We start from the raw sequence: 18,340 nt of genomic DNA on the forward strand, positions 1-18,340 counted from the left end.
AAAAAGTTCTATTGATGTCACAGAACAGGTTAAGGCCTTGTGCGCGGGTTGCACGAGTGGAGTTTGTCTTAGGGATATGCAGCAACTCCATCAAGGCTGGGTCTGAAGTGGCCTTGTATGCCAGACACAGATCACCTCTGAGCAGTCTGTATAAGACTGAGTAGAGGGACAGGGCTTTTAGCCTATCTGTACAGGACAGGTGTCCGAGACCCTGGATTTTCCTGGTCAGGAACCTCTGTGGTCTCTCCAACTGCTGCATGTGCTTGGCAAGGTACATGCCGAAGGGGGCATTGTACTAGATAATGGGTCTGATAAGGGAGGAGTACAGGGATGTTATGACCTCCTTGTTCCTGGAAGAAATACCCTTATTCATGAGGTGGGCCATGTAGAAAGCCTTCTGTACAACGGAGGCAATGTGGTGGTCAAAGGTCAGGTTGCTATCAACCTGGATGCCCAAGTCCCTCACGACTAATAACAACATACTAAGCATGCAATCAATGTGATAATTAGTCGGGATGACATTTTCCCCAAATGGGATAATGACGGATTTCTTGACATTCAGTTTGAGGCCATGCTTCTGGCACCACTCATTTGTCTGGGTAAGGCCCTCTTGAGGATGTTCACATCACTAGGGGAATTTAAGACAGCACCCAGCTTGCAGTCATATTGCAAACTTGGTCAGACACAGACCACAGGTTTTGGCTTGCACCTCTGAAAAGTATATCCCAAACAGTAGAGGCCCCAAGACCAATCTTTGGGGTACACTGCTCGATACGGGTCTACTATTACAGGTGGCTTCCCCTACTTTGACTGAGCGGGTTCTATCAGTGAACCGGTTAGCTATCCATCTGGTAACATACGGGTTGATGCCTAGCTGGAAAAGTTTATCTATTATGCCCAAGTGGGGAATAGTGGCAAAGGCTTTGGTTAGGTCAAGGTAGGCGGTGTGCACCGTCTTCCCCTCGTCCATGGCTTTGGTGACTGTTTCAAAGAAGTCGACCAATTTAAAAGGCATGATCTCCCTTTGACAAAACCAAACTGTGTGGGGTCAAGTGTTTGGAGGTTGCCAATGTCCTTGCTTATAAGGTCCGTGATAATGCTTTCCATGGCCTTGCAGGATCAGGCTAGTTAGGCTGATGTGCCTATAACTGCCTGGGTCAGTGAATGCTCCACCTTTGTGCAGAGGGATAATAGTGGCTGTCCTCCATTCAGTTGGGATGAAGCCGGTGCTCAGGCTTTGGTTGAATAGGGTGACTAATGGAGCTGACAGTCCATGCCTGAGTTCATATAGGATACAGCCAGGGATATTATGGTGTCCCATGGAGCCTGTATTTTTTTGCCTTTGAGAGGGCATTAAGGACCAGCTCCGTGGTGATGAGGGGAGGGGGGGCAGGTGCTGGGGATGTCCTGGTTTACTGACGGGGGAGGGGACAGGGGGGTAAGGTTTTCACTGAACCTGTCTGCCAGCAGGTTGGCTATCTATGGCATTTGTGTATGTGGTGTTATTGACCACCAGTTCAGAGCAGATTTGGGTGTTGCTTTTGAGATTGCGGACATATGTGAAAAAGGTCTTATGATTGTCCTTGGTGAACGCAGCCAATTTGGACTCAAAGTTAGCCTCAGAGGATTTTACCAGTGACCTTATTTGCTTGTTCAGACAAAGGAAAGATTGCTTCCAACTTGGTACCTGTACCTGCTCCTTCTTGGCTCTGGATAGCAATTTTTTCCTTCTATTATAGAGTTTGTTTATTGCTGCTGTGCACCAGACAAGTTTACTCTTCATTGAGGAAGATGATTTGGTCCCGTCAGGTATTGAGGAGTCCATACAGCTATGTAGGTGCTCATATAGTTTTTTGGTGTAGGCTTGAACATTAGTGCTAGTTCCAGCTGAAGGGACGGTGGCTGTGAAGCTGCTTATACTTGCTCTGAGGAGATTGTAGTCAACTTTGGAAAGGTTTTTTTGTTTGACCCTGACAGGGGGCAGGTGATGTGGTGACTTCAAAAGTGATCGTTTTATGGTCTGACCTTATCAAAGAGGATGACACTGTAACATGTTGGTTAGGACCAGGTCCAGGATAGTTTCACTTCTCATAGGGGTGTAGACCAGCTGATCCAATGCATTGGTATTGATGGAGTCGAGGAATCTCTGAGCATTCATGTCTGGGCTAGAATATGTCTTCCACTCTATGGTTGGGTAGTCAGTCACTCAGGATCAGGGTAGAACGTTGAATCTTGATGGATTCAAGCAAGTCCAGGTAGGTGGAGTGGGCATCCTGAGTCATGGTTGAGGGTCTGTAGCTGGCTAGGATTTGAATATGTGTTTTGTCAACAGTTAACTGCACTTGGGAGTGTCTCCTATGCGTCATACCGTTTGACCAGCCTGGAGGCGTTTATGTCTTTGATAAATATTGAAACTCCACCTTCTTTGGCTTTGTAGCCCTCTGTTTGGGGTCTGAAAGTATGGTAGAATGAGTAACCTGCTAAGGTTGGAGTGCTCTCCACAGCTTTGAACCAAGTTTCAGTGACTGCGCAAATGTCAGCATCCTCCAGGGCAAGGAATGCTTGCAATGTGTGCAGTTTCATGCCAAGACTCCTAGCGTTTAGCATCATGACCTTTAAATTTCATTTATAAGAATTTTTCATGTTGGTAATTTTGTGTTCATGACTTTGCCTAAAAAACGCACTATGGGGAGGCAAGAGCCTTTGCCAGAAGCCCAGGGGAGACAGATGAAGGCCATCTCTGGCAAAGCATCATGGTCTGTCAATCATGTCCTCCCAGGGTGTCAGGTACTGTATCCCCTTGGAATGACACCAGAAACTAAGCCAATTGTTAAAGTCAATCATATTCTGTTTGTATTGAGGTATCATTCTGGGTGATGGTAGGATGCTGCTTAAGGCTAGGAACATACCTGCCTGGGACACATATTCAGTGCGCTCAATCATGTCTCTCTTCATATAGTCCAGAGAGGTATGTCTAAAGTCATTCACGGGTCTACTTCATTTTGTTGAAAACTCATTTCACTGGAAGTCAGTTTCCTGCGACCAATTCACTGAAGGCTCACTTCACTGAAAACTCATTTTGTTGAAAGTTATATATGGCCTTTTCCCCACTGTAGTGCGATCCTGGAGTTAGTATATAAAGTAAGGGGGGCACAACCCCTCACATTGGGGTGTGTGGGGGCATAGCCCCCCCACATATTGTAAATGTTTTAATGCATACAGATGGAAACTTACAAGTGCAATGAATAACTCTTTCCAGAAGACAACACATAACCAAACTATGTGGGGGGCTGTGCCCCCCACACCACCCCCTTACTATATATACTAATTCCAGGATCGCACTACAGTGGGGAAAAGGCCATACATAACTTTCAACTAAATGAGTTTCAGTGAAATGAGTTTTCAGTGAATTGGTTCCAGTCATTTGAGTTTCAACTAAATGAGTTTTCAACTAAATGAAGTAGACCCGTCATTCACACCAACATGGACTATGACAGATTCATAACAGTACCTGTTGTTAAGAGACTTGAGTGCGTGCGTGATATGGCGGATTCTAGCACCTGACAAGTAACTTACTGTGACTTTCTCCTTGTCTAGCCTGGTAGGGGGGCACATCTGTGTGTCCCACGATATAGTCTCCTAGGACTAGTATGTTGGGTTTGTGGTTGGGCCTTATAGGATGTGAGACACGGACGTGTGTACTATGTGTGATGCTTTGTGCATGTGTGTTTTTGCTTCGTAGGTCTCTTTTGTTTAGGTATGTTTTTAGTGAGAACTCCCACATATGTAGGAGTGTGTTGTACAGATGGGGGTGGTGTTAGAGGTGCGGTGTTCATAGTGTTTGTGCAGACAAACTTCTCAGTTGTGACCGATACTGCGTTCCTAGGTGGTAGTAGTAGAGGTTTGTCGGTGTACATAACGCATTTGCTACACTGTCTCAGGATGCCCATATCAACCAGACTGGCAGGAGAAATCACAGGAAATTGTCTGTCCATGGTTATAAGAATTTGTGGAAGAGAGGTCAGGGATAGTAGAGTGGATGCTATCTGAGGAGAGTACTTAGAGGTGTGAGTAAGGCTGTATAAAATCAATATAGTAGCTGCAGATGAGGGCCTCACTCGTACAGGACTGCTGGTAAGGGAAAAAATGCAACTGAGATACCTCACAAAGTGTTACAACAGCACAGTGGAGGTGTGCAACAGGCAAACAAGCACAAACCCACACAAATGCTGGGTTTAAATACCACAAAAATGAAAGTAAAATAGAAACACTGGAATTGACCAAATCAACCCTTGTCCCTGAGCTCTTAGCACAACACCCTATGCCAGACCAGTTCCAACCAGTTCACTTACTCCCACTAAGTGCAGACAGGCCCTGGGCAACACAAGATGGCGTAGCAGGAAACACAGGAATCACACAAACAGATCTGAATACAGCAAAACCTGTAACCAAGACTATGCTAAAGATATTTAAACTCTGTTTAGGTCAATTTAACACAAGAGAACAGATACACAAATATAACAGTAGCAAATAGATTTAAACAAATTAACCAATAAAAAATCTCAAAACTGAGCCCTGTTCCAGCAGTCTTCAATCAGACACGTTCTAACTGCACACTCCTGCCACTAGGGTGCAGGGGAACCTTCTCCAAAAAAGACGGCCTGGATTAATGCCAAAGTTATACAAACAAAGCTAGATTCAGCAGGTCTGAATCTAGTCTATGCTATAGCAAACAAGGCGCACCAATTTCAAAAGGAAACGGATCAAATAAGCAGGCACAATATGCATTTAACCAGCAATTCCCAGCTCAGAAGTGCAGAATCTACCCTCTCCTCCCACAACAGTGCAGACCACAAACCATCTTAATGTAAAATAACTGGCCTGAAGCCCAAGGTTAACAAGTGCAATACGGTAACTAAACAGCTGCTATTCACTAGTCTCTATTTATTCTACATCTTAACAGTGTAGGGGGTTTGGTGGTGGGTATTTATCATTTATCAGTGGATAATGGGTATCGAATGTGTTTATGTAATGTGAACTACCTCTTGCACGTCATACGTGTTGTTTTTTTTCTTATGTTATTCTTTGATACCGCTGTATCTACATTATTTGCACTGCATTTCTCTCGTGAGCTGACAGTTGTAATTTCATTTAGGGTGCATTTGTGTGGTCCTAAATAACAAAAAAGTTCCTTTGAATCTTTAAAGTGCTTAAATCAGAACTAAGACGCTTTTAGAAAGACACTAAGCCTTCAACCAGCCACTCCCAACTTGGGATGCAAGCTACCTCTCCACCTCTCCTGCCACAAGAGTGCAGACCACGGACCTTCTTAATTTAAAACAACTGGCCTGAAGCCCAACTGCTTAAACCAAAAGGCTTAGAATAACAGTTACAATTTAATCAGGCTACTAACAAGCCGTAATAAATGCAGAAGAATAAATGAAATTAAGTAATTTTAAGAACATGCAACAAAAGCAAAATAAAGTAATAAAGTAGGAATAAACACAAACACAGTAAAAGCAGATGAATAAAGTGCAATTTTTTTTCCTTTTTTTTTTTTTTGTTTAGGTTAAGTGGGAAGGGATGAAACGCAATGATTTCAGGTTGAGAAACTAAGGGGGTGTGGGCCTTCCCAAATGATCTCTCTCTACTTAGTAGAATAAGGTGATGAGATGGGACTGAGAGGAGTGTCCAAAATGAGATTTATAGTAGGGGTGGGCAACTCAAAAGCCACCAAATTTAACAGCACAACAAGGACTGGGCGGATGAGAGGGGGAACTCTTAAAACTCTAACAGAACAGAAAACTTAACACAACAAATGTAATACTAGAATAAGATACAAAATAGAAGTGATCAAACCTTAAAAAAAAAGAGCTACAAATCAAAATTAAATGCAGAGATGAGTGATACTCAAAGCAATGCAGACCACACAAACACTTCTTGGCAAAGCCATAGATAATGGCAGAATAAAGGCTCTGAATCAGGAACATATTTAAATATTAGTATAATTACTTAAAAAGTTAATGGAACAACACATTTTGCAACAACATACAGTTTTTGGACTAGAATTATGAAATTATAATGTCTGGCATTATAGACCCCAATCCCGAATGATTTACCAGAAAAGTCAACATTTTTAAGAGGAACATGGCTAAATATAAGAGACAGAGACATTTAGTGAGATCAGGGACAGTGACAGATGCACATTACTCCTGACAGCTGCTAAGCAACTGTCAAAAATCTGGTATGGCAGTACAAATGTCGTACAATGTACCGCTATTTGCTGAAATCAGTGTAAAACTAGTACTGCTATGGATTATTCTCCTGTCTGTGTATATGTGTTGGTGTGCATGCATGCTGGGGTGTTCCAGTATAAAAGATAAGATGGATACAACTTCTTTTACCTTCAATCACAAACTTCATTAGCACTGCCAATATGCTTCTCCTTCACTTAAAAGACAGGCAAAAGGTGAACTGGCATTCCTCCAGTTTACAGTTTCCCTCATGGCAAACATACAGTGTGTGTGTGTGTATCTGTAAACAGCAATGATTTTTTTTATCTGTGCTATCACATGATAAAGCTGGGCACAAACATAACTCTTCTGGGTAGCAATAAAAAATTAAGTTAAGTAATTATCTTCCAAAAGTAAGACATAAAATATACCACACACAACATTCATACCTTTAGAGCTTTTAGGGGTCTACTGGCCCCCAAACCCCAGGATGAATGGTAGTGGTGGCCTCTGTCCTCAACCCCATCTATTCTGAAACTAGACCTGCTCAGAAGTGTGTACAGAAGGTTGTAGCTTGTGTGAGGACTAAGGGTGGCGTGATCATTATTTCTTTAATTTGCCTTACAAATCAAACCTCAACAGTGTGCAAAGGAGGGTATTATAGCTTGTTTTGGGGTATGGTACAATGTGGTCTTTTTTTTTTGTTTTACTTTATTAACAGACCTCAGAGGTGTACAAAGAAGATTAGTATAGCTTGTGTAGTGGCAGTGTACCATCTGTGAGCAACGATTTGAAATACATTACTATGACCATTATTTATTTACTTACAATCACAAATCAGTCTTGTATACAAGTGGCTGTCTTTGGGGGGGGGGGGGTATGGGTGAGGAGGCCTGCATGTATATGTATGACAGCCGTCACTTGAAACATGGTGTAGGGGTGAGGAGTGAGGAAGCGTGCTTACATATATAGGTTCATAGGTAGGTACTAAGCTATTGGCCCTAGGGCCTATATAAGCCTAGCCAAAAGGTACCCAAGCTTTCACCACCGAAGAAAATTATTTTCCTGTGCCACTGTCGAGCAGAGCCACAGAAGTGATTCCTGGGGTGAATTTCCTATCTCCCATCCAATCATCAAGATTTTTCTTGAAGAGTGCTAATGAGGAGCTTTGTTTGATATAGACAGGTAATTTGTTCCAGAGTATTGGACGTCTCTGGGACAGTAATCTATCCCTCCAGCATGTTCTGTTTATTGTGGTGACAAGGTTTAGGTCCCTAGAGCGTGTAGCTCGTAGGGACTGGGATTTCTTTAAGTGGAGCATGTCTAAAAGCTCTGGGTTTGACATAGCTTTGTGTGTTAGGCAGAGATCGCCTCTGAGTAGGCGATATGCGACAGAGTAAAGCTACAGTTTTTTTAGATGATCTGCATAGGGCATCTGTTTGAGGCCAGTAATCTTCTTTATGAGGTACTTCTGTGGCCTTTCCAGTTGTAGATGTCTTGTGAGGTACATACCAAAAGGGGCCTTGTACTCTATAATGTGTCTAATAAGTGACGAGTAGAGGGAAACAATTACCTCTTTTTTCCTGGATGAGAAACCTTTTGTGATGACGTGTGCCACGTAGAAGGACTTCCTGACTACTGTGGCGATGTGATTATCAAAGGAGAGACTACTGTCCACCTGTGTCTCAAGGTCTCATCACACTTTCGGTGTTAAGTAGACTACTGCCTATGCGGTAGTTCATAGGTACAGAATTTTTACCAAAAGGGATGACAATGCATAGGTTCATAGTTTGGTACTAGGCTATCAGCCCTAGGGCCTATACAAGCCTAGCCATAACAATTCCCTGGCTATTTCTTCCCACACTATTTACTTCCATGGACCCCTGTCTAGCAGGGCGACTGACGTGATCCCCGGGGTGAATTTCCTCTCTCCCATCCAATCGTCAAGGTTCCTTTTGAAGAGGGCCAAAGAGGCACTCTGCTTGACATGTATGGGTAATCTATTCCAGAGTCTGGTGAGTCTCTGAGTCAGGAACCTATCCCTCCAGCATTTTTTGTATATTGTGATGACAAGGTTTAGATCCCTGGAGCGTGTGGCTCTGAGGGATTGGGATTTCTTTAAGTGTAGCATGTCCAACAGCTCTGGGTTTGACATGGCCTTGTATGTTAAGCAGAGATCGCCTCTGAGTAGTCAATATGCAACAGAGTATAGCTGGAGTTTTTTAAAGGCGGTCATCATAGGGCATCTGCTTTAAACCTGTGATTCTTTTAGTGAGGTATTTCTGCGGCCTTTCCAGTTGTTGCAGATGTCGAGAGCTACATACCAAACGGGGCGTTGTATTCTATAATGGGTCTAATGAGGGATGAGTACCAGTGGGACAATGACCTCCTTTTCTGGATGAAAAGCCCTTAGTGATGAGGTGTGCCACATAGAAGGAATTCCCGACTGTTGTGGCGATGTAGTTATCGAAGGTGAGACCACTGTCCACCTGTGTGTCTAAGTCTCTTATCACACTTTCAGTGTTTACTGTACTTCCACCTATATGGTAATTCACGGGTAAATGTTTTTTCCCAAAGGGGATAACTATACATTTCTTGGCATTGAGCTTGAGCCCATGGCTCTGGCACCAAGCATCTGTTTCTGTAAGGCCCTTTTGTAGAGTATCCACATCATTTGGGGATTCAATAATGGCTCCCAGTTTGCAGTCATCTGCGAACTTTGTTAGCCAGAGTCCCTTAGTGTTGGCCTGTACTTCAGAGAAGTAGATGCCAAACAAGAGCGGTCCCAGGACTGAACCCTGAGGTACTCCACTTGTCACTTGTCTGGAGCTGGATTTGGAGTTGGCTACTTTTACAGTGTGGGTTCTATCAGTAAGCCAGTTAGCAACCCATTGGGTGATGTAGGGATTAATGCCCAGGTAAGTTTATCTATGATTCCAGAGTGGGGGATGGTGTCAAAGGCCTTGGCAAGGTCTAGATAGGCTGTGTGGACCACCTTACCCTTGTCCAAGGCTCTGGAGACTGATTCAAATAAGTCAGTCAATCAGGTGCACTTTTTGGCATTGAGCTTGAGGCCATGGCTTTGATACCAGGCATCTATCTCAGTGAGGCCCTTTTGTAGGATGTCCACATCTTTTGGAGTTTTGATTATGGCTCCTAGTTTGCAGTCATCTGCGAACTTCATTAGCCAAAGACCTTCTGTGTTAGCCTGTACTTCAGAGAAGTAGATACAAAACAGGAGAGGACCCAGGACTGAACCCTGTGATACTCCACTTGTCACTGGTCTGAAGTTGGATTTGGAGTCTGCTACTTTCACAGTTTGGGTTCTGTCAGTGAGCCAGTTGGCAACCCATCTTGTGACATAGGGATTTATACCTAGTTTAGCGAGTTTATCTATAATTCCAGAGTGGGGGATGGTGTCGAAAGCCTTGGTGAGATCTAGATAGGCTGTGTGAACCACCTTACCCTCATCTACGGCTTTGGTGACTGCTTCAAATAAGTCTATCAGGTTTAGGAGACATGATCTGTCTTTTACAAACCCCAACTGGGTTGAGTTCTGAGTTTGGAGATTACCAATGTCATTGTTTATAAGTTCCATGAAGATACGTTCCATAGCCTTGCAGACCAGGCTCGTTAGGCTAATGGGGCAATAGTTTCCGGGGTCTGTGGTGGCTCCCCCTTTGTGGAATGGGATAACTGTCGCTGTGCGCCATTCAGTGGGCACATAGCCTGAGGTGGGGCTATGATTGAACATGGTACTTAGGTGGGGTGCCAGTTCGTTCTGTAGTTCATGTAGAACACAGCCTGGGATGTTGTCAGGTCCCATGGATGCTGTGTTCTTTGCTTTGGATAGTGTGTTTTTTACCTGTGCAGCTGTGATTACAGGAACTTTGCATTCTTCTGGTATAGAGATGAGCCCTTTAGGGGATGAAGGGGGGTAAAGTTAGCAATGAACCTATCTGCCAAGATGTTGGCAATATCAGTTCATTCTATATATTTAGTGCCATTGTGCTGTAACTCAGAGCAGATCTGAGTGTTGCCATTGAGATTCTAAACATAGCTATAGAATGTTTTGTGGTGGTCTTTAGAGTCAGTGGCGATTTTGTTTTCTTAACTAGCTTTGGAGGATTTTATGAGGAATCTCAGCTTCTTACTGAGGCAGGCCAGGGAGTTTCTACAATCATGGGATTTTACTCTTTTTTGCCAACAGTTTCTTTCTTCTGTTGTAGAGTTTGTTTATGGCAGAGGACCACCAGATTGGCTTCTTTTTTTGGAGGATAGCATCTTGGTTCTGTTAGGGATTGCATGATCCATGCACTCATGTAAGTGCTTATAAAGTGCATTTGTGTAGGATTCAGCAGTCATACCTCTATTGTCTGTCAGCATGGGTGTTGTGAAGTTTGCCACTTCTGTCTTAAGAAGCTTGAAGTTGGCTTTGGAGAAATTTTTTTACTGTGGTTTCCCTAATTGGGGTTGGGGGAGGGATGTGGATGCCTAGGGTGATTAGCTTGTGGTCGGATCTGACCAACGAGGAATTGACCTCTGGTGTGGAGCACCGGTTGCCCATGCTGGTAATAACCAGGTCTAGGATATTGCTGCCCCTGGTGGGGGTGTGGACAAGTTAATCCAAGGCACTGGAATTTATGAATTCCAGAAAACATTGATCACAACAGTTGTTACATGAGTAGTTTTCCCAGTTAATGGTGGGGTAGTTGAAATCGCCCATTATTAGGGTGTTAGGTTGTACCCCAATATTTTCCAGTGTATCTAGAAATGAGGAGTGGGAATCCTGGGGCATGGTGGGGGATCTGTAGCAAGCTACAATTTGGATTGCGGTCTTGCCCAGACAGTAGTCACTTGAAACCCATAACTGTAGCAATTTGGACATCTGCTTTCATCCCAATCTACCACAAGAAGGATATACAGATGGTGACTACCTTTTTTGGGGGGGGGGGGGGTAATAGGCAGTATTCCCAAACAGGATTTCTGTATCCCCTCAAAACATCTGTCGTTAGTTTATTTTTGTTACTACTATCTGTCAACTTTAAATATTAAGTCTTGGGTATAATCTACGGTTCCTTGAAAGTAAAAAAGAAATAAGACAAAGTTAGGAAAATGCACCTCAGAGCATCTATAATCTTATGTCTTCTGGGGCCTCTGGCTTAATTTACTTATTTCCTACACAAGGTAAGTGTAGGAAAGGAAAGTATGCTAAAAAAAATAAAGTTGAACAGCAACATTGAATTTTTCCTTAATCATAATTTTCCATCAAGCCATCATGGGATGAACAGACTGTAAAAAAAAATAGAAAACACTTCAGAGTATATAATAATCTATGGATTTTTGAAAAAAGCTGAACAGTACCGCAAAATGTTAGAAAAAGAAGAAAGTTATGTGCATGTTATGAGCAGCCCAGTATGGGAGGGAAGGAGGCCACTAGAGGTCACATGTAATGGTGAAACAGTAGTGAGAGCATCATGGAGCCCTTTGCATAGGACACCATTTCACCCAAGACCACACCTGCATATACAGATGTAATGTATTATCATTGCAACTAAATGCCAGTCACTATGAATGTCCCCCTGTAGGATGTACTAACACAATATAGTATACAGTACTCGTATAATGTAGGTGCATTGTAGCTACATTTCAGTTTGTGTGTAGTCCTAAAACTCTGCAGCAGCAACTAAAAGGTTGCTTTAGAGGAGTGATACTGCTTGGGTGATACTTAGCATTTTGGGAGCCCCCACCAAGTGTAAAGTTGGAGCCCCCCAGACTTCAAATCTAACACTGGCCCCGTGTAGTCCCTTTCCTTACAATCACCATTTGGGCAACATTTTGGAGTTAGCTTAATTCTATGGTTGATCAAATTACTTTGCAATCATCTGCATGCTGCACTACATAGAGCTAGGAACACTTTAGAATATATATTTAGCAAAATAAACTGACAAAACAATGACATAAGGAAACTGCACCTAACAATAATAGAATCAGTGGGATAAAGAAATAGTATTGTTGGGGGCTCCATGTAGCAACCTAAGTGACAGTGACAAAAGGTACATATTAATCCTCTTGAAATTTATGAAGGCAGCAATACAGCAAGTGCCAAGGTAGAGGAGCAGGAGGTAAGAGAGATACATATGACGATGTTGTAAAACAGTACCTCCCTGGGTGGTCAGTAGCAAGTCCCACCTACCACCCAACACACCCTGTGATGTGTTTGAATAATGAATGTTCATGTTGAGGTCTTCACTGGCTGCATGAATATTCATTGAGTATTTGGCACTTTAGCTCAAGGGGGCACTACAATTACCTAATGCAAAAGACAGCAACACTAACTCCAAGTAATATTTTTTTTGGTACTTGCGTATTATCGCAACCACATTGCAAACCACTCCTTAATAAGTAAGAAATGATAGTTTTTCACAATTGTCCAGTTTCTGATAAAGTTTTCTAATTAATTTTGACTGAAACATCAACTACTGACTGTTTTGGGTGATTTCAATAAAAAAAGATGTGCCTTTGCGTATGACCAAGACCACCAGCCCCAACTGTCAGAATTTCCATACAAACGACTCATCCCACAAACGTGCAGTGTGTGTGTGGTTGTAAGCATACCTCATTATGAGGAACATACCTCATTTGGGGTCTTAAAAAGTTCATGTTCCTCGAAGTTCCACATTGAAAGTGTCTGTCACACATTCAGTGTTAGGAATTTTTTAACTGATATTCATGGTAAATAGAAATAAATCATTAATTCATTAGAAGATCTTTTTTATAAGTAAAACCAGGATGTTTTAACCATCCTATGACCTTCCTGGTTGAAGTTGTTAGCAAGCCATTAGTAGGGGTTCCACATTTTGCCCATTTGTTCCACATTATGAAGGCTAGTGTTCCTCATTTTGGATATGGAAGGTTGGGAGCTATGGTTGTAAGTGTTGGGATCCATCTTCCTTTAAATATTGTCAAAAGAAATGTATATTTACTGGCTGAATCTACATTGGGTGTTGTATGGATTAAATACTGCTGTGCTGTACCTAGGTAAAGAAGTAAAACGAAAGAAACACAAGACAAATACCACCATCAGCAAACAAGGCACTATAACAACTGCAGTCACTGATGTAACAGCACTGTAGCTAGTTTTTGCTATTCTTCGCATACTTCTCAATTTGTTACTAGATGAAATAAGTGGAAAATGTAAAATAATTGTGGGTCAAAGTCCCTGAAAATAGGGACAGATGTTAACACATTGCCAAACTGGACAATTGTCCAGAGCTACCGGTACTTACATAATAGTGGGTTGAAAGCCGTAAAATATGTGGTCTTTCATTTCCCCATACAGCTAAATGTGTTGAAATAAAAGTCACTGTAATAGCAGACACGTGAGTAACAGATCCTGCAAAGTTGTTATAATACCATGAAATAACAGTTGTTCGGATGAAATAGTCTTCTCTTTAATAATGATGCAAGGTGCACGCCCTGCTATAAGGAAATACATTTTAAAAACAAAATGAAGAGAAAAATGAAAATATGATGCATACATAGGACCATCGTTAGTAAAGACAGATTATACAACGACACCCTCCATTAAATATTCAAAAACATGCACACTGATTGGTCAGCATGCACATTGTAAATCAGAGTTATAGTAATGGAAAAAGGTCCGGTCGCCTGGACTTTTTCCATTACTATAACATTTTTTTTTTTTTTACAGCAACGGAGAACGCAAGATGTCCATTGCTTCACACCGTCTTGCTATGTTAAATGAGTTTAACATAGCGAGACAAATTCTCCATTGCTTTTTTTAAAGCTGTCTCGCTATGTTAAACTCATAAAGGAACGGAGATCTTGCTTTCTCCGTTACTTTTTTCAAAACTGTCTCGCTATGTTAAATGGGTTTAACATAGCGAGACAGCTTTAAAAAAGCAAATAATATTCTCTGTTGCTTTTTTTAAAGCTGTCTCGCTATGTTAAACTCATTTAACATAGCGAAACAGTTTTTAAAAAGCAACGGAGATCTTGCTTTCTCCATTGCTTTTGCCCACAGCTCTGATGTACTGCGTAGGCATGCGCAGTACATCAGAACTGCCGCAGAATACCAGATAGATGCGGAAGGGCAGCAAGGAGGCATTATACAATGCCATTATTTAAGAAAAGTAATTATTTTTTTTCCTTAAATAATGTCATTGTATAATAGCAATAACCCACTTCTGGGTGTGGGTAATGCTGGATTTACCCACGGTTGGCTTTGGTCACTCGGGCTTCGCCCTCGTGATCAAACCACACCAACCGTGGGTAAATCCAGCATTACCCATACCCAGAAGTGGGTTATTGCTATAGTATTTCATCCATGAACAACGGTTATATCTTTACTGCGGTGGTGGTGCTGCGATAGCGCTGTCGCCTGACAGTAAGACATTGTCCCATTCGATTCTCAGTTAGAGCGTCTTCTGTATGGAGACATGCGTGAATGGGCGTACCTTCGTTGAAGGTTGTGCGTCAGAGCTGGCAACTCGGCATGTAAAAATCTACTGCCAATCATTAGGGGACCGGAGTTTCGCTGTGGCGACCCCTAACCGGGAAAAGCCGAAAGACACAACAACAACGGTTATATCTTTGAAGTACAACACGTACAGCAGGATCTGTAACAGTAAAAAAGAAGCTCAGCTCTCTGAACTACACTGAAAAGTAGCAAAACGAAAAGTGTGATGTTGTATGAAAATGATGGCTGTGTACAGCTGAAGGTGACATGATGCATAGGATAACCCTTTTCCTCAATGTAGTGCGATCTCGGAGTTTGTATATATAATTTAGGGTGTGTGTGGGAGTGCAGCCCCCCTGTAAAAAAAAATACTGCATACATAAGGTTGCCACCTTTTCAAATGGCCAAAGTGGAACATTTTCGGGACACACATCAGATTTTACAAGCCGACACACACCCACGGTCAGTACAAAGGATAGGACTTTACTTTTTTGCCTAAATAAAATACTTCTTAACCTCCTATGAACACTCCATAACTGTTTCTCTCTCACTTCCCTCTAAACATACTAGTACCCCTGCTACATCCCTACCTTCATCCTACTTACCTACCTCCTCACAATCCATATATCTACTTGCCAAATACCATAGACTATTACACTGCAAACTACTAAAAACTAAATCAAAGAAATTATTTGACACTTTTCTAAAACAGATAACCAAAAACTATGGTCTACTACTCAATCTACTTCAGGATGGTGACATACACCCCAATCCAGGCCCTCAACCTACAACTACTGAAACACACAGAAACCATATAAAAGCTCTCCTTCCTCCATCAACTACACCTACAAACATATTATCCTTGGCCCATCTAAATATACGCAGTATCTGTAATAAAGTTAGTCAAATACATGCCCTACTAGAAGTACAAAACTTTGACATTCTATGCTTATCAGAAACCTGGCTAAAACCGTCTATTAAAGACATTGAAATTACCCCACCTGGATATAATATTGTTAGACTTGATCGTACCTCCAAGAAAGGAGGTGGAGTAGCTATCCTATATAAATCTAACCTGAAGCTTACTCTTCTTGACCTTGCTCTTACCCAAAACAATAATGCAGAAATCATCTGCTGTAGAGTTCAAATTAACACTACTAAAGCAATAAACATCATTTGTGCTTACCTGCCCCCAGGAAACAACATCCCCACACTAGAACAACTTCTTTAACAACTCTCCAATAACCTCCCTCAAGAAACACTACTCCTTGGAGACTTTAATATTGATTGGAAATCTTGTAACAATGCTAACCCTACCTCCCATTTAAACCTTTTTGGTTTCAAACAACTAATTGATAGTCCCACTAGAATAAATAAAACAAGCAAAAGAGAAACCACCTTAGACTGGGTTCTTACAAACTCCCCCTCACAAAACTACAAAACTGGCATCCTTCCTGATGACCTTAGCGATCACTCCCTCACATATGTCATTAGAGCTAAAACCCATCAAAACTTACCTACCTCACATAGAACACTATATTCAAAGAAGCAATTTAATCCCGAAAGATTTCAAACAGAACTCTCACAATACAACTGGACCCCTCTAAAACACCTCTCTCTCAACAATGCCGTTGAACATTTCAACTCAGCATTCCTTACAATCTTAAACCACCATGCCCCAAGTCGTACCATTAGAGTAAAGACCAAAACAGCACCTTGGCTTACCTCTAATACTAAACAAAAGATCAGGCTTAAAAATAAATCTTGGAAAAAATGGCGCTCCTCTAGAAACCCAACAGACTATCAAACCTTTAGAGAGCTGAGAAACAAAACCAAAAATGCTATTATTTCAGACAAAAAGAACTACTATGTTGAACTTCAGCAATCCACAATAAAAGAACCAAAAAAGTTCTGGTCTACTATCAATCATCTACTTACCCCAGGCAAAGTAGCAACACCCAACCCACAGAATCTAGACTCCACAAAAAACAAATGAAGCAGCACAGACAAGATAGAAGAATTTTTCTTTTACTGGATTCTGGTACCTCGGCCTTCGCCTTCACATGGAATAATAATGTAAAGCACAAACCAGTATAAATACACACCTCACACAATCAATCATGTCAATTAAACAATTAATCAATCAAAAATGAGTATATCACTTCTTAAAGAAATATGCATAAATATAAATATACATATATATACATATATAATAATATACAATATGTGCGCACATAGAATACAAAAAAATAAATATTACATATATCATACATCTAAATTCATACCATTGGGAAATAGTGTTCCATAATTTATAATAAATTTAGATTCCATATTCAATAATTTAGTCTGAAAATTTATGTTACTTTCCCCCATTCCCCATGGTCTTGCCAAAATACTAAATTTGAAACCAGTTTGTTCTCCATTGTGAAATTGGTGAAAGTGGCTTGCAACTGGACTGTCAAGTCTACTGTTCCTAATATCCCCCAGATGTTCCAAGATTCTTAACTTAACCCTACGTTTCGTTTGTCCTATGTACCATTTTTGTTCAATACAATTGCATCCAATAATGTACACCACCCCAGAAGAGTTACAATTAAAGTGATCTAAAGCATGATATGTAACCCCATTAATTTTATGGCCATCTAAATTAGTAATTTTATCACAAATCTTGCATTTCTTGCAAGCAAAAGAGCCTGCATTTGCTACCCTTTCCTTCTTGCCCTTACTTCTAACTAATTCCTTCAGATTTTTGCATCTTGTATAAGAAAAAATAACATTATTTGGAACTATATTCCTCAAAAAATCATCGCTGGTTATGATAGGCCACATATTCAACACAATTCTCTTCAAAATTGAAGAAAAAGGAGAGAATTTGTCTACAAAAAATATTTTGTCCATCTCCACGGGATCCTTTTTCTTGGGAAAAAGGGATTTGTTCACAAATCTCCTTCTGTTCTTAGCTATAACCCCCTGTTCATTCAAATTTAACATTTCTTCCACTTTGGTCCTGTTTGAATAGACAATACTCCTAGAATAGCCTCTGTTCATTAATCTCTTACAAATAATGTCAAATTCCCTTTGGACATTCATATTTTCAGATGTATTCATAGCAATTCGTCTGAATTCACCAAAGGGCAAAGACTCAATTAAAGAATTGCTATGCATACTTGTTGCATGCAAGAAATTGTTTACTGCTGTCTTTTTGTGATAAGGCTTATGTTCAACCGTCCCCTTTGAACCAATGTAAAAATGCACATCCAAGAAATCCATGTTCTTTACATTTACCTGATATGTAAAATCTAGTCCACATGGATTCAATTTTAAACCTGTGATGAAATCATCAAAATCTCTTGGATTACCCCTGCATAAAAACAAGAGGTCATCTATGAATCTCTTGTAGATCAAAACATTATTTTGAAAAAACCTTGTAGTATAAATGAATAAATTTTCAAAGTGGCCCATAAACAGAATGGCATATGACGGTGCAAAACTGGCACCCATGGCCGTTCCCTCTCTTTGTAAAAAATATTTTTTATTGAATTCAAAAACATTATGAGTGAGACAAAATTCCACCAATGAAATAATAAAGTGGGTTTTGGGTCCTTCCCCCATAAATGTATGGATA

This window comes from Protopterus annectens, chromosome 1.part2 (assembly GCF_019279795.1).
Source record: "Protopterus annectens isolate FY-2018-M chromosome 1.part2, PAN1.0, whole genome shotgun sequence".
Lineage (NCBI taxonomy): Eukaryota > Metazoa > Chordata > Ceratodontiformes > Protopteridae > Protopterus > Protopterus annectens.